We start from the raw sequence: 26,171 nt of genomic DNA, 5'->3' as shown, positions 1-26,171 counted from the left end.
AGGAATCCAAATTGGAAAGGAAGAAGTAAAACTGTTTGTAGATGACATGCTTTTAAATGTTAAAAAAAAAAAAAAACTCTAAAAACACCACACATACAAATGCACACACACACACACACACACACACAGTTAGAACTAAAAAACTCAGTAATATTACATAATACAAAATCAACACACAAAAATTAGTGGTATTGCTATACACTAACAATAAAGTATCCCTAAAGGAAACCATGAAAATAATTCTGGTCAAATTAATGTAAAGAGAATAAAGTACTTAGGAATATATTTAACAAAGGAGGTGAAAGACTTGTAAAAACTATGAGACACCGATAAAAGAAAATTTTAAAGTTACAAGTAAATATGGCATACACAGACAATGGAATATTCTGCCCTGAAAAAGAAGGAAAGGAGATCCTGCAGTTTTCAGCAACATGAGTGAACCTGGGCGACATTTCACTAATTGGAATAAATCAACACCAAAGGACAAATATATACTATATTATACCACGTGTATGAATTACCTGAAATAGTGAAACTCACAGAAGCCGAGAATAGAATGGTGTGTGTCAGGAGTTAATGGGAAAAGGAAATGGGAAGCAGTCTGACCCAAACGTATAAAATTTCAGTTTTACAAAACTAGTATGTCCTGGAGATCTACTGTACAGAATAAAGTCTATGGTAAACAACACTGTGTTATATACTTAAAATTTTGCTAAAATGGTGGATTTTGTGTTGTGTTCTTATCACACATTAAAGTAATAATAAAAATAATAAAGAGGTTGGGAAAAGCTTTTAGAAGGAATGGATGTGTTTATGACATAGATTTTAGTGATGGTTTCACAGGTACATGTTTACCTCCAAACTCAACAAGTTGTTTATATTAAATACATCCCTAAGAATACTACACGTGTTTTCAGTTGCCATTAGTAATCAATTATTTTAAAGATAATTTAACATCCTGGATTTAACAGAGGAAATACAAAGTAAAAGAATAATGAAATATAGGGCTCCTGATGCAAGTATCACATCTAAGAATACAGCTGTTATTTCTCTGGTCTAACATAAAAAATTAATATGTGATGAAATTTTTTTCCTTGCTAACAATTTCCTCCTCTAAAAGAGTTTTACCCCATTTCCTAGTTCTCTTTCCATATACCCTTGTAATTTTCCACTTACAAATATGTGATTGTTTAAAAATTTCTATCTCCTTTAAGAAATAAATTTAATTATATGAAGTTTTATATTAGTGTATCTGTTCATATACTGGAGAATTAGTTCATCTGTCAATCTTCTATTAGATCATCTATACAAAAGGAAGAAAATGCATTTCTGGGAATATATTGGATTTTCCAAGCAGATTTTTGTGTTCTTATTATGACCCAGTTTATCTTATTTTCATTGGTCTAAAAGGCCATGAATATCTCTTAATTTACGATGCTGAATTTCCTTTTGTTTTCCCCGGGGTCTCATTTTTCCCAAACAATCCCTTCAGCTGCACACCATTGAGCAAGAGAGACACTCTTTGATGATGAGAAGATTCACAAAGAGGCTGGCTGCCTGCCTCGTTTGAGGAAATCACACTGGACCATCCTGCTCTGCTGAAACAGATGTCCTCCACTAATCCACTTAGACAACTGTGGTCCAGAGAGCTCCTATAAGAGAATGATCTAGCGCCTGGCCCCAGATAAGGAACAAAGACTCACAAAGTAAACCCTCTGCACATGGATTTTTAAGACCCACACAACTAAAACGTTTTTAAAATCACGATTTTCCAGATATTTTAATTGGGTAATTGCCTTCTGCTCTTGATCTCAGGCATACTTGTTGTAAACCAAAAGATCCAATTTAAGATTTTCCGCGAGGTTTATATCTTCTATGCTTGTTGCTTTTTAGTCACAAAGTTTAGCCAACCCTTTTGAGGCCTCATGGACTGTAGCCCACAAGGTTCTTCTATCCATGGGATTTTCTACGCACGTTAGAGGTGGATAAATGAAAATGGCGATCTGTAGAGGCTCTTTAGATGCAAGAGCATTAAAAATAATAATAATAGTGTCTTCCCCTTTCCCCAGTCAAAGCAAGAAGAGCAAACTGTTTTTAAAACTATTAAAGGGTTATTTTTAAGAGATGATATAAATGTGTCTCTTGTAAAAACAAATGCATGACAGAGATAGGTGAAATGTTTTGTTGCTGTTGTCCAGCCACTAAGCTGTGTTCAATTCTTTGTGACCGCATGGACTGCAGCCCGTCAGCTTCCCCTGTCCTTTTTCCCCTCCCCTAATTTGGACTAGTTTGGGCATTGGCTCCCATAGTTTGCTCAAATTCATGTCCATTGAGTTGCTGATACTATCCTACTGTCTCACCCACTGCCATCCCCTTCTCCCTTTGCCTTCAATCTTTCCCAGTATCAGGGTCTTTTCTCTGGTTGAAACGAAATCTCAAACAGCAAAGACACATATAGGGAATTGGGAATTCTGAAATAAATGTACAAATTGATGCTAACTTGGTCTACTAGTAGGCTAGTAGTAAGTTGCATTCCATTAGACATGATTGATTTTCAAGAATTATTTTGTAATATCGTCAGTTTTCTACAACTTAGAGAATTGTAAAATAGTTCAAAGACAATGAAAAGCTGAGATAACTTGGATGGGTGAGCATGACAGAACTCTTTTTTTGTTTGTTTGTTTTGACTCATTTCGAAGTTTTACAATTTTTTCCTTACTAACCAACCTTAATTTATTAGAAAAAATACATGCATGTATATATGTACATACAGAGATATTTATATATTTATATGTAAGATTTCTATGGAAATTCCTTCTGAAAGGTTTTCTACAACTTGTTCAGTCACCAAGTCGTGTCTGACTCTTTTGTGACCCCATGGACTGTAGCCCACCAGGCTCCTCTGTCCATGGGATTTCCCAGGCAAGAATACTGGAGAGGAGTGCCATTTCCTTATCCAGGGGATCTTCCTGACCCAGGATTTGAAACCACATCTCCTGCACTGGCAGACAGATTCTAACCACTGAGCCACCACTCTTTCATAAAAAGCAGTACCTATTATGGCAGAGTTTCAGTCATGGAGTGATGAAATTTGCTGGCATGTGAGATTTCAAGAGCATATACACATATTAATTCCTATGCAAAATAGTAGAAAGTTCCTAAGTAATGCAAGATCATTCTGTTAAAAATATGCATTTTTAATTATCTCAGTTATGAAAAAAGTAGTAATTTAGGTTGTGCTTATCTGGCAGAGGGGAAAGCCAGTCTAAGACCCTCTGAACCCACTCATACTGGAAAAAGACTAAGTTAACAGGAAAGATGCAAAGGTGAAATAATATATGCTGAGCACCAAACTTCAGCTAAGTGCTTCACAGATCACATAAATTTGAATCTAAAAAAATGCACAAAGAAAGTATTATTTTCTTCATTTCATAGACTGAGAAACAGTAAGTAATTTAACCAAAGGAGAATTGGGGTTCAGATTCCAAAGCCCCATGTTTCTGTTTGCTTCCAAAGAAGGGATAGAAAGGTATATTGACTTGGGGTCAAATAAAAGCTTCCCACAGGTTGGGATAAAATAATTAAATCATAAAATATTAGAGCAAAATACACTTCCCTTAATGGTTATATTCCTGAGAAGCAAAATAAAGACAATAAAGGCAGAGGGGCTATGGGAGAGTGTAGATGGAGACCAGAGTTTCCTATATTATGCTCTCTCCCTCCCTCTCAACTATTTCCTAGGAGCCTCTAAGGAACTTCAGAAAACAGTTTCAAATCCTGAGCTCATTCAGTCTCAGCAAAGACATCTCTTCATTCGAACTATATTTTCTGATTCCAAATCAGTGCTCTTCCAAATAATTCATATTGTCTTTACTGAAAATAAAGAGTTGCACATGAACCAGTATTTAAATGTCTGATCCAATGCTATAAGCAGAGAGCCCTCAGATCTGACTTAGGGGAGACCTGCTCTCTTGTGGTTCTCTGAGCCCATCCATGTAGAGTCAAGAAAGCATTTTCCAGCTTCTTTTGTGGACAATCTCCATGTCGGAGAGCATATTAGGACAGCTCTTAGGCCGCACAAAGAAAGCCAGCTTGAAGCTATTGTTCACTTTGTCACTTAGGGACAAAAGTAAGAGAAAGAAGATAGGATGAGTGAAGAGGAAGCTTAATTCAGGAACACAAAGGTGAGCGGCAAGCTAGAGGATCTCTGTTTGCCTCCTACATCAAGTCTACTGAGGCTGGGGAGTTTTCAGCTAGTCATGTACTTCACGAATCTACAACAGCCTTCCAAATACCTCCAGACATATTAGCAGTTGCAAGAGCACCAGTCAGGTTAGGCTAGGTTATGCTTCAGAAACATGTAATTCTAAAAATCCAATGGATCACACAGCAAAACTGAATTTCTGTAGGTATCCAGTACAGATCATCAGGGAGGCTTTGTTTATCATGATCCCTCAGGGACCCAAGCTGATGTGCTCAACACTGCAACATAGACATCTGCCATCTCCACAGCAATGAGAGGGAAATGTGACCCTTAAAACTTTGTTCATGTGTGATGCACATCATGTTAGTCCTTTATTAGTCAAGGCAAAACACACGGCTGTACCCAGCTTTGCTGAGGACAGAGAAGTACTATCCCACCATGTACCCAGAATGAAAGCCAGAATAACCCAATGACCCCAGTGCCAAGACTCAAAGCACAGTAGAACTTCGAATTTGCATGGTATGCAAATGCATATCTTTCTAAGTGCATTACACTTCATGCATCCTTAATTGTCTTTTGTGGGATTTCCAGGTAGCACAGTGGTAAAGAACCCACTGCCAATGAAGGAGACTTGAATTCAATCTCTGGGTCGGGAAGCTCCCCTGGAGGAGGAAATGACAACTTACTCCAAGGAAAATCCTGTAGACAGAGGAGCCTGAAGGGCTACAGTCCATGGGTCAAAAAGAGTTGGACAAGACTTATGACTAAGCAACAACTTATTGCTTTGTTTATAATGCACAAAAAATATTTGTGCATTTATTATCTGTAGTCTCTAATGTTACTGTTTTTCTCAGGATTTCTCATTTACTACAGACTTCTTCACCTATGGTGCCAGTCCCATCTAACTCCCCAGTTAGTCCTGAAGAAGGCTGGTCATCTCTCCCTGGAATCACTCTGCAGACACTGCCAGAATGAAGGACACTGCCCAGGCTAGAAGCTTCCAACTGTTCTTCCCATCCACAAATTTGGACTCATCTGACTACTGGCACTGAATGCATCCAGCCTGACTTTGCACAACCCTTAGTACATTGATATTTGAATGCTTCCTTCAATGCAAAAGGGAGGTCCCCACAGATCCCCAAATGTCCCAACATCCTCCATTTCATCACTCTGAATGACTCATATCCATGTACTTAGTTATAACACTTCACAGCTTTCTCCTAATTCTCAGATCTGGTAAATCATGACAGATTTATATATAAATAGCAAATACAGTTTAATTTCCCTTTGAGTTGACGCTGAACTGTTAGTGTGGGGCAAATGTCTACCTGACTAATGTCCTCAGCATCTTCTCCTCTCTTCCTTTCCCCAGTGTTTCATTCTGCTCTCCTCCAGAGCACGAGAGTCACAACAAATGGATGGAAGAACCATGAACACGAGACAGGTTTGTGATCCCCCCTGCATGCGACTACTCCATTTAAATTATATGACTGCTTCCTTTACAGTTCTCAAAATCCCTTCAGGCTTGGAAGAAAGTTTGAAGAACTAACATCCTCCCTCTTTCATTTCCTTACATTTGTACAGTGTTATTGAGTTCATTTCTCAGTGTTTATTTTAGGACTTCACTTGGAAAAGATGAGACATGAGAATTGATTGACTGCTCCATGAAAAATGTATTCTGTGTAATTCGTTCAATTTGTCCCTTTAGTGCTGATCACTTTGTCCCAATAGCCTTTGGCTCAGGGCTCATATTGGCACCTACAATGGAAGAGCAGCAGAAAAGGAGATATCCTAGTCTTCCCCTCTGAGAGAATTCTGGAATGCTGCTAAGTCACTTCAGTCGTGTCTGACTCTGTACCACCCCATAGATGACAGCCCACCAGGCTCCCCTGTCCCTGGGATTCTCTAGGCAAGAACACTGGAGTGGGTTGCCATTTCCTTCTCCAATGCATGAAAAGTGAAAGTGAAGTCACTCAGTCATGTCCGACTCTTAGCGACCCCATGGACTGCAGCCCACCAGGCTCCTCCATCCATGGGATTTTCCAGGCAAGAGTACTGGAGTGGGGTGCCATTGCCTTCTCTGGAATTCTGGAATAGTGTGAATCTATTTGGAAGTTTGCTGGAGATAAACCCCACCCTTCCTTCAGGTTCCACTCACCATTTGCCTCTGCCTCTATAGGGGTGATTTCTCTCTGCTAGAGTTTCCTACATGAAAAACACGTATTTTTTGAAGCACTGGGGGATCTAGTCATGGTTTATTTGCTTATATTTAATGCAAAAAATTGGGCAATCTTTGAAACTCTCAGAATTTCAGTTTATGTGTACATCAAATGCCAACCATGTTCCCCACTCCCCGAGTCTTGTTCACCTTAGCAAAGAGTTTATTCTGCTAAAACTTTAGACATTAATAGCCAGGACTCAGAGAGCATTGTGCTACAGTTAGATTTCATTGAATTTTCACAGTACCGTGAAGATATGATGACTGGTCCACCTTTTAAGAGGAGGAAGCTGAGAGTCAGCATGGTCAAGTAATTTGTACAGCTACAGAGCTGGTAAGCAGTTGAACTAGTAAGAGCCATACATTCTATTCACTCTGACTCTAAATCCCAAACTCTTAATTATTAGGAAGCTCCGCTCAAATGAGCCAATGGGCTGATTCCAAATTATAGGAAAGCCTCCACAAGTATGAGAATTGCTCTTCTCTGTGGTGTACCCTCCTATCAGGAGAAGGGACCTTGGCCACCAAGTAATGGTGGGAGTTGCATGGAACTGGAAAGACGTAGCAGGACATCATAGGCACCTAACTCATTCTGAGTTCACCAAATTCTCTTGGGAGACTCTCCGTTAAGCTGTGATTTTTGTCATTCTGGAGGAGATGTTTAAAGTAGAGATGCTAGGCAGCCTTATGGGGGAAGTTGCTCTCAAAAGGCAATGCGAAAGGAGCAGACAGGCAGAAGGCAGCAGAGGCGAGACCAGGTGATGGAGCAAAGAAAGGGTGAAGACACATGCCGGTGGCTTCTATGTCCAGTGAAAGTGAAGTCACTCAGTCGTGTCCAACTCTTTGCGACCCCGTGGACTGTAGCCCACCAGGCTCCTCCATCCATGAGATTCTCCAGGCAAGAATACTGGAGTGGGTTGCCATTTCCTTCTCCAGGGGAATCTTCCCAACCCAGGGATCGAACCCAGGTCTCCCGCATTGCAGGCAGACGCTATATCCAGGTACAACCCCTTTTTAAGAGTCACTCTCTGCCTTTCAGGACCATAAATCAGCCCCAATTCCTCTCTATTTCTTGCTTGAGTTATTTTGAGTGGTTTTATGTTACTTTATTCAAACCTCAACATTGCCTGCTCAAATCTACCCTATTTTCACCCCCAAACTCATGTTCTTAACCTCTGCTATTCAGGTGTTCTCTTTGGGTAGTCATTGATCATTTGGGGTGATTACTCCAAGTCAATTGTCTTCATTTTTTTGCAAAATTACATTGGTAAAGATTACTAGCTTTGGAAGCAGACAGACTCGGTATAACTCTGAATCTATTTCTGACTGGTTGTATTACTTGGAATACATTGTCAGAGCCTCTATTTATTAATGTGTTGAAAGGAAAACAATAGTAACCTCTTTGTAGATCAATTAGGGAAAATGTAGAGTGTGCACATCATGGATGGCATAGCATAGCATGTCTTCAACAGCTGATAGCCATTACTATCATAGTGCAATTTTTTGTTTGAAATGATCTTTCTATATTAGAGTTCTTGAGGTGTCATTCCCCATGCCCATTTATAAGCCCTAGGTAGATGGAGACCAATGAAATTATTTCTTGGCTAATTTCCTGATTCAAAAACATTGATCAGAATTCAGTTATTTTAGGATAAAAAGCCCTCGTTGCCCTTTGTTGTTAAAACAGCTATCACTATCACCCTTCCTGGCTTAAAGCCAACCTGATTTCTGCACTGAGAGAGCTGCTTTTTGCTTGTAAAAGGAAACAAACGCTGCTGGGAACTCCTCCGATGCTGTCTTCACGGTGATAGCAATAAACATCCGCGGGGAATGTGTTAATTGGTCTTGATCTTCCTCATTTTCTGCCTCATTACTGAGCCAACGCCAGGTAGACATTGTCAGCAAACAGACAACAGTGAGAGCTATCCTGATATAGTGTAATAAAGAGCTTTGGCGGTGGTGGCTTGCTGCATTCCTACTCAATCTCATTGACAGATTAAAGATTCCCCCCCACCCCTCACCGCCCCGCACATGTTTCAACTGCTAGGTTAATATATGTATGGGCATTACTTCACCGGCTTTGTTTATCACCCATCTGCTTAAGAGATAGAAGATGATTTACTGCTTTGAAGAGGTTTATTTAAAAACCACTTCCTGGAGGCAGAGAGAACTGAAACACCCCAGCCAAATCTCTAAATACAGGCTTGAACGCCTGCTTCTCCAATTTTACAGATTCTCCTCATCCCTTGCTGCAGCCAAATGCTATAAATGTAGACCATGAATTTATACATGGACAGATTATCAACTGCAGAGGACCTAATGGCTCCTTTCCTCTTGCTAATTGCATGTATGATCTGGGTGAGTGTGTGTGCTCAGAGGCTACAGTCATGTCCACCTCTTTGTGACCCCGTGGACTGTAGCCCACCAGGCTCCTCTGTCCATGGGATTTCCCAGGTTAGAATACTGGAGTGGGTTGCCATGCCCTACTCCAGGGGTTCTTCCCAACCTGGGGATCAAACCCGTGTCTGCCTACATCTCCTGCATTGCAGAAGAATTATTTACCCATTGAGCTACCTCGGAAGCCCCTGTGACCTGGGACAACTTACCTAACCTTTTAGAGATTCAGTGTCTCATTCCTAAAATATGGGGATGGATTTGCTCTGCTGAGAATGCTGTTGTAAGTCATGTCTGACTCTTTTGTGATCCCATGGACTGTAGCCCACCAGGCTCCTCTGTCCATGGGATTTCCCAGGCAAGAATACTCGAGCAGGTTGCTATTTCCTCCTCCAGGGGATCTTCCCAACCCAGGGATCAAACCTGCGTCTCCTGCATTGGCAGGAAGTAAGGATTAAAGATTATACATAGATACAGATAATGACTAATGCATGGTAAAATGGTAAGTACTGATAAAAACATCGTTGTTGGGACTTCCCTGGTGGTCCAGTGACTAAGACTTTTTCTTCTGATGCAAGGGACGTGGGTTCAATCCCTGGTCGGGGAGCTAAGATCCCCCACACCTCGTGGTCAAAAAACAAAACATAAAATACAGAAGCAATATTGTAACAAATTTAAAAAAAGAACTTTATAAATGGTCCACATCAAAAAAATTAAAAAAAAATTGTCATGATGGTGAAATGACAGCCATGCTGGTAATGTCAAGGGGCTCAAAGTCCTCTTATGCTCAAAGTCCTTGGTGAGACATTCAGAAGACATCTCACCCTTTTGGACCGTGAGTAGCAGCACATCAGCTTTTAAGCTCCTTTCACCCTCTTGCCCATAGTCTCCTGCCCAGAGACTGTGAACCTGATGTTTGCTAATTCTCCAAACAGGAGTTCTTCCAACTGAAGTTACACCCATGAGTTGGGTCATATGAACAGATGTGACCTTGAATCACAGGCTTATTTTGTTCTTTATTTTTAAACACTGTTGACCCTTAGATTCTAGCAAAATAAAACACCCTACATGAACCATGGTCTTCCAAAGCCACTCATATAGGCCTATGCCAGAGCTGGTAAAGAGCTTGGCTTGGAAGAGCTCGTAGAAAATTGCTGATGACTCTCCAGGGAACCCTGGAGGAAATCCAGCTTTGATCCCTGAGTCAAGACGATCTCCTGGAGAAGGGAATGGCTACCCACTCTAGTATTCTTGCCTGGAGAATCCCATAGACAGAAGAACCTGGTGGGTTACAGTCCATGGGGTCATAAAGAGTCCAACACAACTGAGCTACTAACCATGATGGTAGGACTCCAGGGAACATGGCAACCTGTATTCACTCAGCCCTATAGTTAGCTCAGAGAGGTACCTTGAGGATTCCCTTCTTTTTCTGGAAAGCTATCATTGAACGCATCTTCTTCACCCGTCTGGAGGAGAACACAGTGAATGCTCCTCGGAGGAGAATTGAAGCAGAAACAGTGGCCTTGCCCTTTCGGGAAGCATTTGAGTTACTACTATATGGTAACAACCTACATTTGAAATGCTCAAGTTTCAAACTATAAATACCTTATTTTTAGTCGTGAAGGACAGGGAAGCCTGGTGTGATGCAGTCCATAGGGTCGAAAAGAGTCGGACACGACTGAGTGACTGAACAGCAACAATCAGTTTGGAAATCCAGACAAAACAATATTTAGCAAATCATTTTCAGAGGCCAACGAGGAAGTCTAAGATATGGCAGCTACACCCATGATTTTTACTTCTCTATACGTTGAAAACAGGATCTCCCTCTTCGACTTCAGATAATTATGAATAATTTTATATGTCCAGGAACATACTGCCAACCTCAGCCTTTCTTGCTTCAGCTCATTATTTGCTAATGATTTTCTTGGCCATGAAACTCAGAAAATTCCCTTGAGTTACTCAAAAAACAAAACAAAACAAAAAAAACCTCACAGGACATGGGTCCCATTTGTTCAGCATCTGTGCCGGACATCTGGAACCTGAGGAAATTCCACTGCTCAGGGTATGACGCGTAAATGAAATTACTTTTTCATGCACTTTAGAAAAGAGTCAAGAGCATCTTTCTGACCAAACAAGCCCATTTGTTCTCTTCCTGCAAGTGTTTCTCATTAAAAATGTCATATCCCTAATAAATTGCCTTAATGCCCCCACAGCTGGGTCTATGGTTTTCATGGTTTTGTGCACTCTCTGATTCTCACAGGGAACAGAAAGTGAGAGAAGAATGGGATTTTTTCCCCCATTCTGTCTGCATGAATTGCTTTTCATTCACTCTCTGTATTGGAGTGAGAACTTGGCTTTCATAGGAGACCTCTAAGAGCTCAATAGTCCCTGCTTTTGGCACACTGTCCTCAAACACATCCTGTCAGATTTGCCTTTCCGATCCAGATATTGGATGGTGGCAGTTTGCTGTTAGTGATTGCTGGCTGAAAGGTGGCATTATTAAAAATTATTTCTTAGTGATTTATGTTTTGCAAGAAACTGACCAATATAGCAAGTCTTTAGTCTGCTATAAGAATATGGACTTCAAGGCTTACCCTGGTGGCTTAGTGGCAAAGAGGCCACCTGCCAGTGCCGGAGACACAGGTTCGATCCCTAAGCCGGGAAGATCCCACATGCCAAGGAGCAAGTAAGCCCACGCACCATAACCAGTGAGCCTGTGCTCTAAAGCCCGGGAGCCATGACTCCTGAGCCCATGTCCCGCAACTACTGAAGCCCGAATTCCCTAGAGCCCATGCTCCGGAACGAAAGAAGCCGGTGCAATGAGGAGCCCGAGAACTGCAACTAAAGAGTAGACCCCACCTGCCGCAACTAGAGTAAAGCCCACACAGCAACGAAGACTCAGCACAGCCGAAAAGAAACACAATTATAGACCCCAGTTTCAGTGAGCGCAAGATCAAAGAAATTAACTGAAGACAAGAATAGAGGGTGGCAGGGTATGTGTGTGTGTGATCAGGCATGCCTTTAGAAGCCACACAGAAGTGTCACAACAATCTTAGAGGCAATCATCCAAATTGTGTCCGAAGAGTTGAGATGTGACAAAATACCTGTTTTCGTATCTCTGGCCAGATGCAGCCCTGAATGTGACAGCTTCAACTTGTATCCATTTCTTCTCCCTATAGCTGTCATTCCCCTCACAACTGACTTTTTCCACCAGGTCACTGGGCTTTGTACACCCATTTTTCCAGTCATTCACTTCACTTTCTACATATGACATAAAAAATAAAATAAAATGCCTACTGGTCTGGTGGCTAAGATGCCACACTCCCAATGCAAGGGGCCCGGGTTTGACCCCATGTTGGGGAATTAGATTCCACACGCTGCAACTATGAGTTCACATGACACAGCTAAAAATCCTGCGGCCACGGCAAAGACCCAGTGGGGCCAAATAAATAAGCAAACATATAAAAATTACAAAAAATAAAATGGAAATAAAAAGAATGGTTTAACTCGAAAGGACAAAAGTTACTTTTGGCACACAAACTTCTTTTCATTGGAAATTATTTTTGAACCTCTAAACTCCCTCTGAATTTTTCAGCACCTGTAAGCGGTGAGTATGGGAGGCTAGTAAACCGAACTGGTAGGTTTGTCATGAGCTGGCCAAGTGGCCTGAGTTTTCATTCAAGCTCCCAGAACTTTCTTCACTAGACTCGGATGCAGGTCCTCATTTACCTCTGACTTTTGTGATCCTTTCGCGACAGAGCTGTAGATTCTGGAGGCCAATGTCCATTAGCAATGTGGGCAGCTGGGTTTGCCTTGTGCCCTGGGGCACTCAGTTTCTAACTGAGAAGGTTCTAGACTGGCAAGTCCCCGACCGCATTAATCAGCAAGCCATTAAAAGACCCCTGGGGGCACACAGTTCAATCCAAAAACTGTCTACCAAGAGTCTTGCAAACGCCTATGAAAATCTACGCTGGCCTCGTCAAAGTCCCACCTCTGTCCCGGGGGTCTTAAAGTCTACACTGGGACAAGTTTTTAAATATTTACACATTATGATAATTATAAGCCCAAGTTACAAAGACAGGAGAAGCAAAGAGTTTCACCTTCCTGGGAAGGGAGTTTGGGGGAGAGTGGATACATGTATGTATGGCTGAGTCCCTTTGCTGTCCACCTGAAACTATCACAGCATTGTTAATCAGCCATGTGTGTGCTTGACTTCAGTCGTAGCCAACTCTTTGTGACCCCATGGGCTGTAGCCTACCAGGCTCCTCTGTCCACGGGATTTTCCAGGCAAGAACAGTGGAGTGAGTTGTCATGCCTTCCAGGGGATTTTCCCAGCCCAGGGATCGAACCTGCATCTCCTGTCTCCTGCATTGCCAGGTAAGTTCATTACCACTAGCACCATCTGGGAAGTCCAGTCATTTATACCTCAATATAAAATGAAAAGTTAAAATGGTTAAAAAAAAAAGAGTTTCCCCTTAACTTGAAAATCAAGGGAGGCTTTACAGTGGAGTTAGTGATAGAGATAGATTTCAATGAATAAATCAGAGTTTCCAGGGAAGACAGGTGGGGAAAGGCTTGTATACGAAAGAGACGAGCCTCTGAAAGCACAGAGGTGTGAAAGATCCCTTTATTTGTTCCTTCGCTTATTCTTTGTTCTTTTCTTCCACAAATAGTTAGCACATACTATTAGGCGGGGAACCATTTTAGATGCAAGCAATACAGTGATGTGTGCATGCGTGCTAAGTCACGTCAGTCGTGTTCGATACTTTGTGACCCCACGGACTGTTGCCCCCCAGGCTCCTCTGTCCATGGGATTCTCCAGGCAAGAGTGTTGGATGCCCTCCTCCAGAGGATCTTCCCGACCCAGGGATAGAAACTTCATCCCCTATGTCTCCTGCATTGGCAGGTGGGTCGTTCACCACTAGCACCAGTGAGAAGCTAATACAGTGATGAGCATGACGAATAGTCCGCCCGATGTTCTTCTTTGTAGGGGATACAGATTAGGAACAAATATGCAAGTCAATATGTAACATACAATACTATAGAGAAAAATAAATCAGTATAAGGGGGATGAGAAAACAGTTAGGAAAAGGAGAGCTTATCATGGTGGTCTAGAATGATGTCTCTAAGGATGGGACATTTCTTATGAGACATGAATTTGAACAGACAAAATGTGATGTGTCCAGAGACCATAAGTACTTGATCTTTGATGGAGCATAAAGTAACAGGACAGTTAAAGGCCATGAAGCTCCTGAAGGCATGTTGGCCTAATTAATGAGGGACATTTTCGTACACACTTAGCAACATCATGTAAGTAGCATAGACAAGAACAGCAGTACAGTCATTAAGGCATGGTATCCAGGTGGTAAAGTGCAGGTGAAGATAAGGCAAGTGTCTTAGAAATACGACTAAAGTGTCGATATGTACAGGGTTTCCCTGGTGGCTCAGTGTAAAGAATCCACCTGCCAAGCAGGAGACACTGGTTCGATCCCTGAATCTGGAAGATCCCCTGGAGAAGAAAATGGCAACCCACTCCAGTATTCTTGCATGAGAAATTCCATGCAGAGAGAAGCCTGGTGGGCTACAGTCCATGGGATTGCAAACACAACTTGGTGACTAAACAACAGCCATCAACATGTACAATGCTTTAGAGTAAGAAGGCTCTGGGGCTACAAACTTTGGCTTATGAGACAGTGTTCTTGTTGCAGACATCATAATCAACAGCAGCAGTTAAATTCATTAAATTCCTCCTACATATAAGGGACCCTCTTAAATGTGTTACTACAATTAACTCTGGCAATTCCTCAACAGTACTATGAGCCACAAAGTTTGAGGACCTTGCTCAAGGTGTCACAGCCCCTCCAGGATGTCTGGTGGGTTCTGAGCCAGCGCTGAGCCACTTTGCTGTACTACCAGACTCAGTGAGAGACCATGGGAGCCAGAAAGGAAGGCTTTTTTCTGTGAGACTAGAAGTTGAAAGTTGAAAGTTGAAAGTTTTAAGGGACAGTAGTTGGCAGGACTTGCTTAATTGATTAAGGCATGGCGGTGATGGAGAGGAAGGAGTGGAAGATGCTTCCAGGGGATCTAGCTTGCTAAGCCTTGTGGATCAGGATGCCACCAACAGAGATGTGTCCTGGTTACCTAAGGTCCAGGCAGACTGCCCTATGGGTTACACAGGACACAGCTGGGCCTTTCTTACAAATGAGTTATTTGAGAGTCACGCAACATGATCAACATTTGCTTGATTAGGGAGCAGATTCCTACAGTGTATGACAGAACAAGCCATGTCTCTGCACTGCTCAGATTTTTTTTTTGATAATTTCATAGTGCCTTCCAGATAGAGTACATGCTTCTCTTCCTGGTATTAAATTTCAAAACTCTACATTATAGTTCAAATAACTTTGTTCATCCCATTTCCTTCTGTTTTCCTACTAAAAGTTCCAGTGTCCAATCAACTGGGCCCAGAAGAGTGTCTGGTTCCTGGTGGGTATTCTGAGATTTAGACTCTGCAGGGTCTATGAGAAACGGCAGGAGTTTTCATATTGGAAAGACTGGGCTACTGTACCTAGTAAACATTGGTGAGTCATTTAATTTCCCTTTCAATTTCCTGGCCAATCCTGGGATGATCTCCACCACCTAATGGAGACGACCAAATAATAATCATAATCATAACATTTGTTGTGCCCTTTCAAGTGCCTCAAATTCTTCTAAGGTCTCCAAATGTAGTTTTTAAGCTGTATTTTATTTTTTGGCTGTACCATGCAGCGTGCGGGATCTTAATTCCCTGATCAGAGATTGAAGCCATGCCCCCTGTAGTGGGAGCCCAGAGTCTTAACCATTGGACCTCCAGGGAACCCTGAATGCATTTTCTTGTCTGAGCTTCCAAAGACCCTCTGCACAGGGTTCTGGTGGAAATTACTGAGACACAGGGCAGTTAAATAACTTGCCCAAGGTCACATTTGACAAGTTAGCACCAGGCATAAATTAAGCCCCAGGTGGTCTGACGTGATCTTTTTAATACAGCATGAGGCTGACAAAGTGAGAATGCCTATCATAAAACATCAGGCACACAAGGGCCCCTCCACAAATGCCCTTCCCCTCTGCTCTCTTCAACTCCTGTTAGCAGCTTCCAGTTCAACTGCACTATAATCTTAAACTGATTTTGCCACCAAATATGCTGGGTATGCTGGAACTGAGCCAATGAACAACTTGCCATGTTGATCACACTGTGCAAGAAAACATCTGTCTCTCTTGGTAAAACACCACTCCCATAATTAGAGAAACCCACTCTTGAGAGTCCCTTGGACTGCAAGGAGATCCATCCAGTCCATTCTAAAGGAGATCAGTCCTGGGATTTCTTTGGAAGGAATGATGCTAAAGCTGAAACTCCAGTACGCTGGTCACCTCATGCGTAGAGTTGACTCATTGGAAAAGACTGACGCTGGGAGGGATTGGGGGCAGGAGGAGAAAGGGACGACAGAGGATGAGATGGCTGGATGGCATCACCGACTCGATGGACATGAGTTTGAGTGAACTCCAGGAGTTGGTGATGGACAGGGAGGCCTGGCATGCTGCAATTCATGGGGTTGCAAAGAGTCAGACATGACTGAACGACTGAACTGAACTGAACTGAACTGACATGCACCAAAATGCCTCCATCACTTTAGGACAACATCATCATTGTTGTAAAACCATGTGGATTTTTAAGTGCTTCTGGATAGCAAATCTGTTTCTTTTGACTTTTTTATGTTGGAGTATAGCCGATCAACAATGTGACAGATTCAGGTGGACAGTCAAAGGACTCAGCCATACATATACATGTATCCATTCTCCCCAAACTCCTCTCCCATCCAGGCTGCCACACAACACTGAGCAGGCTTCCCTGTGCTAGACAGTAGGGCCTTGCTAGTTATCCATTTTAAATACAGCAGTGTGTACGTGTCGATCCCAAACTCCCTAACTATCCCTTCCCTCCATCCTTCCCCACTGGTAACCGAAGATCATTGTCTGAGTCTGTGAGTCTGTTTCTGTTTCATAAATAAGTTCATTTGTATCATTTCTTTTTAGATTCCACATATGAGGGATGTCATATGGTGTTTGTCCTCTCTGTCTGACTTACTTCACTCAGTATGACAGTCTCTAAATCCATGCATGTTGCAGCAAAAGGTATTATTTCATTTCTTTTTAATGGCTGGGTAATATTCCATCTTCTTTAACTGGGCAGTAAATCTTATCCAGGGGTACTGGTTGTACATTTTTGGGTTCTTCTCAAATATTGTGTGTCATTACATGAAGGTGATCAATTATCACAGTCATCAGTAATTGAGTATATTGGTGAGAAGGAATCTGTATGTTGAATTAGTGAGTGGATCCACTGGATGTAATTATGGGCAAATGATTCTCAGTAGAATGGCAAATGAAATACACAATAAATGATTAGCTAGTCGTTTGATAATTTCTATTGGTAAATAACACAAACCATGTGTTTCTGATTTGACCTTGATTTAAACATGGACAATTGAAAAAACCCTTTCAAACCAGGAAAATAAATATTATTATTTATATAATAATATATAATATATTATTATTCTTATATAAGAATACAGATCAGTATTACGGATAATATTTTCTCCAGGCAAGAATACTGGTGTGGACTGCCATTCCTCTTCCAAGGGATCTTCCCAACCCAGGGATCGAACCCACGTCTTCTGCATCTCCTGCATTGCAGGCAGATCCCTGAGCCTCCAGGGAAGCCCAATGTTCACCCAGATTCAGCTGCAACACGTAACCCACATGAAAGCAAAGAGAAAGTGAAGACACGCCCACGTGTCCAATTCTTTGCGACCCTCTGGGCCGTACCTTCCAGACTCCTCCGTCCATGGGATTCTCCAGGCAAGAATTCTGGAGTGAGTTGCCATTCCCTTCTCTAGGGGATCTTCCCAACCCAGGGATCGAACCCGGGTCTCTTGCATTGCAGGCAGACACTTTATCATCTGAGCCACAAGGGGGGCTTCATGTAGCCCATGTAGGACTGTTTTTTCTTTTCTAAGCTTTCACTGAGTTAAACACCTCCAAAGAAGTACACTGGAGAAGTATGGTGGCTTTGAGATATGTCAGTTTGATGAGGTTTCTCTTTCAAGAATTCTCTTCTCTGTATATTTCCTGTTACAATAGGTCATAGGAGAAGTTATTGGGCAAGAGTTGGAAGGAGGAAGTGAGGTGGCAGCCACTGTTTAACTTCCCTCTGATCAGTGGCTACATGTCTCAATGACATGAGGGCGGAGAGCTGGGCCTGCACCTGCCCCGCCTTCCACTGACTCCTCCTTCAGCTTCTCTGACTCCTGGGCCGGGTTTTTCTGCTCAACTCCAGGATGAAGGGCCCAGCCTCTGAAGGACACCCTCACCAAGGTCAGAGACAACAAGAACTGACACAGCTTTCAATTCATTCTCAGGAGCTCCAGCCTATGCTTGTGGGTTCCAATCAGCCCTTCCTCCCCGACTTTACCATCATCCTCTCCTTTTAACAGCCTGCCCCGTGAATTTGTGCGTGCTAAGTCACTTCAGTCATGTCCAATTCTTTGCAACCCCGTGGACCATGGCCCACCAGGGTCCTCTGTCCACAGGATTGGGCTGCCATGCCCTCCTCCAGGGGATCTTCCTGACCCAGGGATTGAACCCGCATCTCTTATGTCTCCTGCATTGGCATGTGGCTTCTTTACCACTAGTGCCACCTGGAAAGCCTCTGTGAGTGTGAAGTTCCAACATTAAACACAGGGCTCCCCAGGTGGCACTAGTCGTAAAGAACCCACCTGCCAACGCAGGGGGTGTGAGAGATGTAGGTTCGATCCCTGGGTCAGGAGGAGGTCATGGCAACCCACTCCAGTATTCTTGCCTGGAGAATCCCACGGACAGAAGAGCCTGGTGGACCATAGGGTCACACAGAGTCAGACATGACTAAAGTGACTTAGCATAGCAACCAATAAGTAACTTTTTAGGGAAATAGACCCTAAACCTAGCGCTCTGTAGAGAACATTTTGGAAACACTGGATTAGAAAAGTCATCTCTGGTTCCAGATGAATAGGCTATTTTTGTCTTTCATGGCACAACTTAGTATAGGACTGGCCAAAACATTTGTTTGGGTTTTTCTGTAACATCTTAATGGAGAAACCCAAAGACATGCTTTGGCTAGCCCAGTATAATAGGAGGCATGAGTGTGACACTTAGCCTGATTTGGGATAAAATCTCACCTTCATCAGTCTCCTTTGTTGTATTTGGGCACATTATGTCATAGCAGAAGGACTCAGCTACTTCATCTACAAAAAGAGGGTAACAATTTCAGAAGCATCACTTCATTGCTGAGGATTGACCAAAATGGAAAGGACTGAGGACTGCTTAGCACAGTCCTCCGTAGGCATTAGGCATCCTGTCAAGGATAATTCCATTTCTTTTTTACTACAACAACTCGGTTTGAGGTCTTGCTCCCACCCGTGGACTCCTGAGGGCCATTTCTAAAGACGATAAAGTGATTCATTTATACATACATACATATATACACATATATTCAAAGTGACTCATTTATACATACATACATATATACACATATATTCATTCTTTTTCAGACTCTTACCTTATATAAGTTATCACAGAATTTTGAGTAGAGTTCCCTGTGCTACACAATAGGTCCCTGTTGGCTAGCTGTCTTACATACATCATAAATCAACTCTACTTCAATAAACATTTTAATCTATCTAAAGGAAATTACCAGAGAGTTACATAATGATGCAAATCCCAGGCTGTTATTTGCAGTGTTAGTTATAATAAAAAGGAAAGAAAACTTAAAATCACCTGATCACTCAACCATATGAAATGATTGTAGAGACTTCCCTGGTGATCCGGTGGTTAAGAATCCACCTTCCAATGCAGGAGATGCAAGTTCGATCCTTGGACACGGAGCTATGATCCCACATGTCTCGAGGCCATAAAACAGAAACATAAAAAAAAAACAGAAGCAATATTGTAACAAATTCAATACAGACTCTAAAATGGTCCACATCAAAAAAAAAAATCTTTTAAAAATTGCTGTAATAAGAAACATGTCCTCAATATGTAAAAATATTGTTTCACCACATATTAATTTATACCTTTAATAAAATTCTGATAAAACAAAAAAAATTGCTGTAATAAAGGATAGCACAAGTGAAAAAAATAAAGATGACACTTACCAATGGCCCTCATCCAAGGGAGCATCTCACAAACATGATCTGCAGAGCACAGGATGTAATAATTCCTGTCTAATATGAAAATGTCGGGGTTCATTTTGCCCCTGTTCCACACCGCCATGGCATAATTTTACTTCCTTTTGCTCATATGGGAAATTTTTCACTCTGCAACCTCTGACCTCTCCATGCTGCCTCTTTTATTCTTTCAACTGCTTTCCTAGCCCATTTGGCCACATGCTATGACCCTTCACTCCCAAACCTGAAATCGGATGAAGCAAGAGTGTGAAATAACCCTTATTTCATCATTCCGCATTTTGTGAGCCACTGGTTTCAACAGTGTATAGTCGTAGAACTATAATCATTCTTTTCCTGTGGGAATATCTAATGGGCCTTCTGTGGACCAGCTTTCTCCTTCTCTCAAACTCTACCTTAGTATCGTTAAAGGACTTTCAGTGCTTTGTCAAACTTCAGCCATAATGGACTACTTCAAGACTTCAGCTCCGTAAGCAAGGTCGAGAGACCTATTTTCTCAAAACAGTTTTTTGCCAGTTAGATCATGTGCTTACTTTACTAAAATGTGAAATTCAGTCATTTTTCTACCAACAATTTTTTTTTTCTGGTGGGAAACAGGATGGAGACGTAGGAAAGGAAGCAAGAAAAGGAAAGTGTCTGAAAACCTGTGCATGCACACACACACACTCACATACACTCATGCATACATACTCATACACACAAATACTTTCTAATTCTGGGCCAGAAGAAAATAGGAAGTATCACCTGACCTTGATCTTTCTTCTTCAGCCAGTCAGGGAACTGAGCACCTTCTTAAGCAAAGTCAAGGTCAGTGTATTTGGCAACTGTCTGACTCAGGGGCCAAATGGTAGATGAATAAGCCATTATTTTATTAGTCCAGGTGGAAATGAAACTTCTGACCTGTTATCTGACTTCATTGGAGGTCATCAGGATCTGCCATTATGTGAGAATAATGTGACTCTGTACAGATATTTCAAGTAGGTAACAGCTTAAGTTACCCTTGGACAGCAGGAGATCAAACCAGTCCATCCTAAAGGAAATCAGTCCTGAATATTCACTGGAAGGACTGATGCTGAAGCTGAAGCTCCAATACTTTAGCCATCTGATGCTAAGAGCTGACTCATTGGAAAAGACCCTGATGCTGGGAAAGATTGAAGGTGGGAGGAGAAGGGGGCGACAGAGCATGAACTGGTGATGGACAGGAAGCCTGGCATACTGCAGTCCGTGGGGTCCCAGAGTCAGACACAACTGAGCAACTGAACTGAGCTGAGAGACTAGGAAGTTAAAAATCAAGACCCCCCTGCAGAGTTGGACATGACTGAATGACTGAGCTGAACTGAACAGCCTGAGTGCCTTCCCAAAGTAAGAAGAAAGAAGCCAAGAAAGGGAAACAAACATATATGGGGAGCCAACAACCCTTCTGTGGTGCTGGGTACTCTTCAAGGCATTTCAAAGAGAGGGTTTGATCTAGTTAAATCCTCACCACAGCCCTGTGAAACAAATATTAACTTACAGGTGAGGAAGAGGAGGGGCAGAAAGATTATGTAATTTTGCCAGGTCACACAGCAAGTAATTAACAGGAAGAGGCTGAAACTCTAGTTCTGTCTGTTTAGGTTTCAGGACTCTGCGTACTACACAACTCTGCTCCCTGCTCACTTTATATCAGATCTTACGGTCCATTTTCCCCCTGGATATCTCTCATTCATCACCTTTTTTTTTTTTTTTTTAATGAGAAATCATTTATTTATTTATTTATTTTTACTGCATTTTCAAGCACCTGCGTAATCCCCTGAGATCGTTTTCACAAGGCCATGAAGAAGTTGCAAGACCCGATCTTCTTGGAATGCCAGCTATAAATGGCAATAGGACAGCTTATTTCCAAGAACTATTTTCTCCTGTGACCATCTCTGTCTTTCTATCTTTCTTACACACACATACACACACACACACACACACACACACTCCTACTCTGAAATTCACATGCACATATGGCTGACTTGTCCTACAGTTTAGTAGGTTAGTAACTTTTACATTAGTTAATTCATTTTGCAAAAGAGAGAGAGAGCGAGAGAGCTCTGTTACCTGCTGGTGATTAGCATGGCTACAAATGCATATGAGGCAGAAGGGATGGCAAATTCTCCTGGCCTAGAATGCAACTTAAATCATAATTCCTAAGATAGATCTCTTCTCTTAATGTTAATGAGAACCAGATGCCCCTTGTTAATAATAACGTATGCTCAGGGGGGATTTAAAAAAAGAGAGACTTAAAAGTTTTCCAAAAATATCAGTTCTGTCTAGCTGGGGGCATTGTGCAATTCCAAAATATATTTATTTTGAAAGTCTACTATTAATCATGTAAGATCACCTGCATCATTTATTTCCCTGCAAGAAGGTAACATGGAATACGAAAGATATTTTTATATTTTTATGTATTTTATTCATTGTTTATTGCCTTGACTCCCTCTCTCCAAGATATGTGACCAGCACTAATATTAGCGTTATATATTCTTTTCCCATTTTAAATGATACTGTTTCAATCTTAATTTAATTTAAATGGTGATAGTGAAGATGAGAAAGTTTATTGTTACTACACAAATCATTTAATTACAGTAAAAATCATATATTTCAATCTCATCATTATTTCTGTATCAAAATATTATCCATTATAATAAAATTCATGCAATTAATAGCTCATTAATTGAAAAGTTATACATTTAAAAGAAGACTATTTTAAATAATATACACAATGAGTTTTAATTAAGCCTATTTATATGCAGTGTAGGTCAATCATATCCAACTCTTTGCCACCCCATGTACTATAGCCCGCCAGGCTCCTCTATCCATGGAATTCTCCAGGCAATTATACTGGAGTGGGTAGCCTTTCCCTTCTCCAGGGGATCTTCCCAACCCAGAGATCAAACCCAGGTCTCCTGCATTGCAGATTGTTTACTGTCTCAGCCACCAGGGAAGCCCATTTATATGCAACACGATACCAAATAAGACCTATTCTAAAGTAGTTCTGTATCCTGGACATATATCTGGACAAAACTCTAATTCAGAAAGATTACACTTTACACTTACACTCCAGGATTCATAGCAGCACTATTTACAATAGCCAAGACTTGGAGACAACTTAAATGTCCGTCAATAGGTGAATGGATAAAGAAGATGGCATATATATAAATGCATATATATATGATAGCATATTACTCAGCCATCAAAAGAATGAAATAATGCCATTTACAGCTACAAAGTGGAGAATAAAGTGGCAACCCACTCCAATATTCTTGCCTGGGAAATCCCATGGACAGAGGAGCCTGGCAGGCTACAGTCCATGGGGTCTCAAAGAGTTGGACATGATTGAGCAACTAACACACACAGCTCTAAAGACGGACCTGAAGATTATCATACTAAGTGAAGTGAGATAAAGACAAATATCAGGATATCACTTCTATGTGAAATTAAGAAATGATACAAATGAACTTATTTACAAAACATAAACAGAGTAGTCACAGACTTCAAAAACAAATATGATTACCAAAGAGATGGTGTGAATTAAGAATTTGGGATTAAAATAAACACACTAATAAACATAAAATACATAACCAACAAGGATCTATTGGGAACTATAATCAACATCTTGTAATCACATATAATGGAAAAAATCTTAAAAAGAATAGATTGATGTATATGTATGTATAACTAACACATACACACATATGTATAACTACGTGTACTAAATCACTTATACAGTTTATGTATAACTAAATCACTTTGCTGTTCACCTGACGCTAAAACAACATTGTAAATCAATTATATTTCAATAAAATAAAAAAAATATGGTTCTCTCTTTTGGAAATTTGAGAATAATTTATTGGCCATTGAACAATCTTTCTCTTACCATTTTTCCATTGCCATTTGCAGTTGTTTACTTCTTTTCAAGCTAAACTAAGTATTGCATGCTATATCCATGTATTTGTCAGAATTATACATTTTGATTCAAATATATAATAAGATTTAGGAATAAAGCACATCAGTCAAATAGGCCAATTATTCAAGGACCCCAGTACTCCAAACTACCTAAGTGCCCATCATCATATGAATGTATAAATAAACTGTGGTGAATGCAGCAATGGAATATTACCCAACTAAAGGAGAAGGAAATGCTGCCATGCCAACAATATGCATGAAAAGTGAGTGCAAAGGTTTAAAGTCAGAGAAGGAAAAATACGATATAGTCTCACTTATACATAGAATCTTTAAAGAAAAATGCATACAGAAATAGAGAGTAGATTGGTGATGGCTAGGATCATGAGTGGGGGTGGAGGAAGGCAGTCACAAGGTACAAATTTCCAGTTATAACATGAATAAATTCCGGGGATATAATGTACATCATGACGACTATAGCTAACAATATTGAATTGTATATTTGAAAGTTGTTGAGATTAGAACTTAAAAGTTCTCAACACACACACAAATTCTAACTATGTAAGATTCAAGATACACTCAGTTCAGTTCAGTCGCTCAGTCATGTCTGACTCTTTGTGGACAAAGAGAATCGCAGCACGCCAGTCCTCCCTGTCTATCACCATCTCTCGGAGTTCACACAAACTCATGTCCATTGAGTCGCTGATGCCATCCAGCCATCTCATCCTCTGTCGTCCCCTTCTCCTCCTGCCCCCCCTCCCAGCATCAGGGTATTTTCCAATGAGTCAGCTCTTCGCATGAGGTGGCCAAAGTACTGGAGTTTCAGCTTTAGCATCATTCCTTCCAAAGAAATCCCAGGGCTGATCTCCTTCAGAATGGACTGGTTGGATCTCCTTGCAGTCCAAGGGACTCTCAAGAGTCTTCTCCAACACCACAATTCAAAAGCATCAATTCTTTAGCGCTCAGCCTTCTTCACAGTCCAACTCTCACATCCATACATGACCACAGGAAAAACCATAGCCTTGACTAGACAGACCTTTGTTGGCAAAGTAATGTCTCTGCTTTTGAATATGCTATCTAGGTTGGACACAACTTTCCTTCCAAGGAGTAAGTGTCTTTTAATTTCATGGCTGCAATCACCATCTGCAGTGATCTTGGAGCCCCCAAAAATAAAGTCTGACACTGTTTCCACTGTTTCCCCATCTATCTGCCATGAAATGATGGGACCAGATGCCATGATCTTAGTTTTCTGAATGTTGAGCATTAAGCCAACTTTTCACTCTCCTCTTTCACTTTCATCAAGAGGCTTTTGAGTTCCTCTTCACTTTCTGCCATAAGGGTGGTATTATCTGCATATCTGAGGTTATTGCTATTTCTCCCGGCAATCTTGATTCCAGCTGTGCTTCTTCCAGTCCAGCATTTCTCATGATGTACTCTGCATAGAAGTTAAATAAGCAGGGTGACAAGATACAGCCTTGACGAACTCATTTTCCTATTTGGAACCCATCTGTTGTTCCATGTCCAGTTCTAACTGTTGCTTCCTGACCTGCATACAGGTTTCCCAAGAGGCAGATCAGGTGGTCTGGTATTCCCATCTCTTTCAGAATTTTCCACAGTTTATTGTGATCCACACAGTCAAAGGCTTTGGCATAGTCAATAAAGCAGAAATAGATGTTTTTCTGGAACTCTCTTGCTTTTTCCGTGATCCATCGGATGTTGGCAATTTGATCTCTGGTTCCTCTGCCTTTTCTAAAACCAGCTTGAACATCTGGAAGTTCATGGTTCACATACTGCTGAAGCCTGGCTTGCAGAATTTTGAGCATTACTTTACTAGCGTGTGAGATGAGTGCAATTGTTCAGTAATCTGAGATTTTAACCAACATTATTGTGATAATCATTTCATAGTATAAACATGTATCAAGTCAAAGCACTGTATACCTTAAACTTATACAGTGTTATTTGTCAAGTATATCTCAGTAGAACTATAAAAAAGTAAAATGAAGGAAAACACCACTACGTGACCTTAGGTAAGTCTCTTGACATGACTATGACAGTCTCTTCATCTGTAAACTGGAGACTACTACTATCTCACACAGTTTTTGTACAGGTTAGATGAGATAATTTGTCTAATATCTTTAACAGCTTTTGATGTACAGTAAGATTGATACACAGGGCT

The 26,171-nt window shown here is 41.2% G+C and overlaps 1 long non-coding RNA gene across 2 annotated transcripts in view; it reads right to left on the bottom strand.

Moving 5' to 3' along the window:
* LOC104975324 (uncharacterized) overlaps positions 1–21,534 on the bottom strand; it is a 65,904-nt gene extending 44,370 nt beyond the window's left edge. Inside the window, exons 1-4 of one of the 2 annotated variants that reach the window (XR_813962.4) lie at positions 20,039–21,534; positions 19,662–19,785; positions 19,064–19,129; positions 17,676–17,978 (exon numbers count right to left, since the gene is read on the bottom strand). This is a non-coding gene — a long non-coding RNA (uncharacterized lncRNA). Of the gene's footprint in view, positions 1–17,675; positions 17,979–19,063; positions 19,130–19,661 lie in introns of both variants that reach the window. The other variant, XR_009492092.1, reaches the window with a different exon arrangement.
* Positions 21,535–26,171: the final 4,637 nt, after the last annotated feature.

The sequence above is a fragment of the Bos taurus genome, chromosome 21 (genome assembly GCF_002263795.3).
Source record: "Bos taurus isolate L1 Dominette 01449 registration number 42190680 breed Hereford chromosome 21, ARS-UCD2.0, whole genome shotgun sequence".
Lineage (NCBI taxonomy): Eukaryota > Metazoa > Chordata > Mammalia > Artiodactyla > Bovidae > Bos > Bos taurus.
The sequence above is the reverse complement of the archived record's forward strand: the minus strand, read 5'-3'. Positions and strand labels throughout refer to the sequence as shown.